We start from the raw sequence: 6702 nt of genomic DNA on the forward strand, positions 1-6702 counted from the left end.
ACAAAAATTACCATTTGTTACGATAAAACGAAAAAATGAATGAATGAATGAATTCACCTGGAATATGTGCAATTGAATTGTGAATGCCTGCTATATCTTCCTCTCCGTCTCCATCATCCGACAAATCAAACAAATCGGATAATTCACCACTCACCAATTTATCAAGTAGATGCATAGCTGATTTCTCTATATGTATACCAACACGTTCCGAAGCTGATCGCCATGATGGACCTAATAAACGTATATCACATGCGTAAGTAAACAATAATGGATAAACTCACATATTTTCAACAATAAATGTCAATAATGGTAGCTAATTATAAAAATAAACATCACGAAGGAGCACTGAACATAGCTCTAATAATTGCACCCATTGAGTACAAATGTACACGAAAATGTACATTGAAGTTTGACTGTTGGTATACAATCTAGGTTCGGAAATTAATCTCAAAAATTGGTGCTCTAATATGAAACATCTATTCTATTTTCAAATTACATTGGGAATTTGTAAACTTTTAAGATATTTAAATAGGTAATTTTGAATAAACTTGGCACTAACCTGGTTTGGAAGGATCTCTGTCTGCCATGTTGAAAACAACTGACTGTATACATCAGCGCTGTCGATTGCCAAGGTTGCCAACCTGACAATAGTGAAGATGGAAGTGCATTCTTGCAGATAACAGAAGTCAAAATATCTAATACTTCATATTCACTAATAGAATAGCTGTAGAAATTGATGTACATGATCATGTACACCAGTAGTGAGAGGGCTAACTCTCTGAGATCTATTTTCTAGAAATATAGCAACCCATTCAGTCACTCTTTTGTCTAGTCCAATTGCACTCATTTTTGCCAGTAGTCTCCCATGATCCACCCTATCAAATGCTTTAGACATGTCAATCGCGATACAGTCCATTTGACCTCCAGAATCCAAGATATCTGCTATATCTTGCTGGAATCCTACAAGTTGAGCTTCAGTGGAATAACCTTTCCTAAAACCGAATTGCCTTCTATCGAACCAGTTATTAATTTCACAAACATGTCTAATATAATCAGAAAGAATGCCTTCCCAAAGCTTACATACAATGCATGTCAAACTTACTGGCCTGTAATTTTCAGCTTTATGTCTATCACCCTTTCCTTTATACACGGTCTACTATAGCAACTCTCCATTCATCTGGTATAGCTCCTTCGACCAAATAATAATCAAATAAGTACTTCAGATATGGTACTACATTCCAACCCATTATCTTTAGTATATCCCCAGAAATCTGATCAATTCCAGCCGCTTTTCTAGTTTTCAACTTTTGTATCTTATTGTAAATGTCATTGTTATCATATGTAAATTGTATTACTTCTTTGGCCTTAGTCTCTTCCTCTATCTCGACATTATCCTTGTAACCAACAATCTTTACATACTGCTGACTGAATACTTCTGCCTTTTGAAGCTCCTCACATACACACTCCCCTTGTTCATTAATTATTCCTGGAATGTCCTTCTTGGAACCTGTTTCTGCCTTAAAATACCTATACATACCCTTCCATTTTTCCCTAAAATTTGTATGACTGTCAATTATGCTTGACATCATGTTATCCTTAGCTGCCTTCTTTGCTAGATTCAATTTTCTAGTAAGTTCCTTCAATTTCTCCTTACTTCCACAGCCATTTCTAACTCTATTTCTTTCCAGTCTGCACCTCCTTCTTAGTCTCTTTATTTCTCTATTATAATAAGGTGGGTCTTTACCATTCCTTACCACCCTTAAAGGTACAAACCTGTTTTCGCATTCCTCAACAATTTCTTTAAACCCATCCCAGAGTCTGTTTACATTTTTATTTACCATTTTCCACCGATCATAGTTACTTTTTAGAAACTGCCTCATACCTGCTTTATCAGCCATATGGTACTGCCTAACAGTCCTACTTTTAAGACCTTCCTTTCTATCGCATTTATTTTTAACTACCACAAAAACAGCTTCATGATCACTAATACCATCTATTACTTCAGTTTCCCTATAGAGCTCATTTGGTTTTATCAGCACCACATCCAGGATATTTTTCCCTCTGGTTGGTTCCATCACTTTCTGAATCAGCTGTTCTTCCCATATTAACTTATTTGCCATTTGTTGGTCATGCTTCCTGTCGTTCGCATTTCCTTCCCAATTTACATCTGGCAAATTCAGATCTCCCGCTACAATCACATTTCTTTCCATGTCGTTTCCCACATAGCTGACTATCCTATCAAATAATTCCGAATCCGCATCAGTGCTACCCTTTCCCGATCTGTACACTCCAAATATATCAAGTTGCCTATTATCTTTAGAAATGAGCCTTACACCTAGAATTTCATGTGTCTCATCTTTAACTTTTTCGTAGCTTACAAATTCTTCTTTCACCAGAATATAAACTCCCCCTCCCACCTTTCCTATCCTATCTCTACGATACACACTCCAGTGCCGTGAGAAAATTTCTGCATCCATTATATCATTTCTCAGCCATGATTCAACTCCTATTACAATATCTGGTAAATATATATCTATTAAATTACTTAATTCTATTCCTTTCTTTACAATACTTCTACAGTTCAGCACTAACAATTTTATGTCATCCTTACTTGATTTCCAGTTCCCTGTTCCCTTATCACCGCTCCCTAGGCCATCCCGTTTCCCTGAATGTACCTCCCTATTACCCTTCCAAACAAATTTCCTAACTTATACGTACCACTGCGGTTTAAATGAAGGCCATCCGAGCGCAGATCCCTATCTCCTACCCACCCATTAGGATCTAGAAATTTCACTCCCAGTTTCCCACATACCCACTCCATAGTCTCATTTAAATCCCCAATCACCCTCCAGTCAGTATCCCTCCTACACAGTATTCCACTAATAACAATCTCCGCTTTCTTAAATTTCACCCGTGCTGCATTTACCAGATCCCACACATCTCCAACTATGTTGGTACTTATATCAGCTTGCCTTACGTTGTTGGTACCAACGTAAAACACTACCACCTTCTCCTTCCCCTCCTCCCTCTCTTCTACTTTCCTCAACATCTGCCTCAACCTAATTCCTGGATAACATTCTACCCTGGTTCCCTTTCCTCCACACACTTTCCCCACGTGTCTAGCGATGGAATCCCCCATGACCAGAGCCTCAACCCTACCCACCTCATTTGATCCCCTCCCCTCCTGGTCAGCCCTATCTTTCCTGATCGCTGCAGAAGCTACTTCCTACTTCCTTTTCTCCTTCCCATGACCCTGTTCCACCTGTCTTTTCCTATCCTCTACTCTACATTTCCCTTTCCTACCTTTTCCCTTCCTCCTACTTCCATGCATCTCAGCAACAGTTCCCTGTCCCTCATCTTCCCTCTGTTGTTCTACCTGGAGTGACTCGTACCGATTTCGCACAGTCACCTGTCCTGAATTCTGATCCTGAATAGAACCCTTGGCCTGCAATCTCCTTCCCCTTCGAACGTTAGACCACCTGTCTTCTACAACTCCTCCCTTTCCTTCCCCTCCCTCTTGTATACCTACTGTAACCTGTACATTGTTTGAGGGAGTCCTATCTTCCTTCCTGTCTTCTGTGAGAATCCTAATTATCTCCCTCAAACTTTCCAACTCCTCCCTCATACCCCTCAATGCCTCACCACACCCACAATAAGTACACTCGCGCTCCTTAGCCATTCTTTACGGGGGAAAAATTATAAATTAAAAAAATAAAGTAACTTATTTGCAAAAAAATAAATGAACGGAGCGATATATTGTCTGGGATAGTACACAACAATAAGGTAATTAATATACGACTACACTACAATACTACTTAGTCGTGCTCTATTTTTATTTTTTTATCCTACAACCCCTAACAGGATAAAAACTGCTGTTAATTACTGAATATCGAAAGTAATACACAAGAACTACACAATTCCAAACTGCAGTTAAGCCTATCCTAATTTCAACAATATTTTAGTAAGAGTTTCTACGGATACCTCTACTACACCAGTACTACACAAATATTTTACAATAATAAAATAAGCACACTAAATTCTAATAGGATATTACTCGTATACTACTGTACAGTACACTACAGTAATTTTTAAACTACTTCCAGACGTATCCTAATTACGATACCGGTACCGTACCGTATGTCACTACTAAGCACAACAGAAATGAAATTTGCAAGAACTACTGTACTCAAAGATTACCAACGAAGCTAAATGCTTAGACAAATTATTATTAGTATTAGGGTCTAATAGATACACACGAATATAGCAGGCAAGATACGGCACTATCTAAATGTACGGTACCGTACTGTATCTATACTACAATGTATCTACACTACACTATACTGCGTTTGGTTAAATGCTTAAGTATCAAAAGGATTGCCGTACACGAAGAAAAACACGAATATAACTGGATACTATCTAATACTATCTAATATATTATACCTTATCTTCACTACAATTCTACTGAAATGTGGTTATGTGATTATTACAGCTGGTGGATTACTATTATTTTCCCTACTCCACGGGACGGAGAAAAAAAAAGTGTCCCCAATTAGGCCTACTGAAAAATACGAGGTTGTCTACAATAATTTCTCAAATATTTCTGTCAAAACTACTACTACTATTACTCCAGGGACTTGAACTGCAATTACTGGGATATATGAACTTTATTATTATTAGCTAACCGCTCATAAATACTGAAAGATCGAGGGAGCGAAATATAAATTACGGATACTAACTACTTACTCAGAAGTACAAATGAATGGAATACAAGGTCAGCTGATTTTTATTTATATTTACTTTACTACACTACACCCTTTGTTCACGACTGTAGCCAACAATGCAATATTTGAATATGAGGAGCGACAATAATCAATAACAATACGACTGTTAAGTATTACCGTGCAATCTCTTTAACTTCTTTTTAAATGGAAGTTTACAGGCGAATCGTGTTTTTTAATGTAGTAAATTATTACCTTCGCGATAGTTTGAACGTAGGATCTACACGAAATACCGGAGAAGTTGCTGCAGAAGTTACGGTACTATTCCTTATGATAATCTGCCTTTGTAAGTACAACCAACGAACCTACAGATACCGGTATTTACAAATATTTTTAAAGTTAATATTGTTACCTAAAGTACACTGACTGACAGAGCAAATGCAACACCAAGAATGAGTGGTCAGAACTTTATGCCAACTGCAGGGTAGACTGACGTCACTGAGGTATGCTCATGATGTGAAATGCGCCGCTGTGCTGCGCACGTAGCGAACGATAAATGGGACACGGCGTTGGCGAATGGCCCACTTCGTACCGTGATTTCTCAGCCGACAGTCATTGTAGAACGTGTTGTCGTGTGCCACAGGACACGTGTATAGCTAAGAATGCCAGGCCGCCATCAACGGAGGCATTTCCAGCAGACAGACGACTTTACGAGGGGTATGGTGATCGGGCTGAGAAGGGCAGGTTGGTCGCTTCGTCAAATCGCAGCCGATACCCATAGGGATGTGTCTACGGTGCAGCGCCTGTGGCGAAGATGGTTGGCGCAGGGACATGTGGCACGTGCGAGGGGTCCAGGCGCAGCCCGAGTGACGTCAGCAAGCGAGGATCGGCGCATCCGCCGCCAAGCGGTGGCAGCCCCGCACGCCACGTCAACCGCCATTCTTCAGCATGTGCAAGAAACCCTGGCTGTTCCAATATCGACCAGAACAATTTCCCGTCGATTGGTTGAAGGAGGCCTGCACTCCCGGCGTCCGCTCAGAAGACTACCATTGACTCCACAGCATAGACGTGCACGCCTGGCATGGTGCCGGGCTAGAGCGACTTGGATGAGGGAATGGCGGAACGTCGTGTTCTCCGATGAGTCACGCTTCTGTTCTGTCAGTGATAGTCACCGCAGACGAGTGTGGCGTCGGCGTGGAGAAACGTCAAATCCGGCAGTAACTGTGGAGCGCCCTACCGCTCGACAACGCGGCATCATGGTTTGGGGCGCTATTGCGTATGATTCCACGTCACCTCTAGTGCGTATTCAAGGCACGTTAAATGCCCACCGCTACGTGCAGCATGTGCTGCGGCCGGTGGCACTCTCGTACCTTCAGGGGCTGCCCAATGCTCTGTTTCAGCAGGATAATGCCCGCCCACACACTGCTCGCATCTCCCAACAGGCTCTACGAGGTGTACAGATGCTTCCGTGGCCAGCGTACTCTCCGGATCTCTCACCAATCGAACACGTGTGGGATCTCATTGGACGCCGTTTGCAAACTCTGCCCCAGCCTCGTACGGACGACCAACTGTGGCAAATGGTTGACAGAGAATGGAGAACCATCCCTCAGGACACCATCCGCACTCTTATTGACTCTGTACCTCGGCGTGTTTCTGCGTGCATCGCCGCTCGCGGTGGTCCTACATCCTACTGAGTCGATGCCGTGCGCATTGTGTAACCTGCATATCAGTTTGAAATAAACATCAATTATTCGTCCGTGCCGTCTCTGTTTTTTTCCCCAACTTTCATCCCTTTCGAACCACTCCTTCTTGGTGTTGCATTTGCTCTGTCAGTCAGTGTATTACCTAAACCTAAATTCGAAACAAGTTGCACCTAGCTAGCCTACTTAACCTAGAAAACGTAATTTACTGAAGACCAACTGAATTACTTGTTACAAAATTTAAATAATTATTACTACTCCCAATTTCTACCAACAAGCACTAA

This window comes from Anabrus simplex, chromosome 1 (assembly GCF_040414725.1).
Source record: "Anabrus simplex isolate iqAnaSimp1 chromosome 1, ASM4041472v1, whole genome shotgun sequence".
Lineage (NCBI taxonomy): Eukaryota > Metazoa > Arthropoda > Insecta > Orthoptera > Tettigoniidae > Anabrus > Anabrus simplex.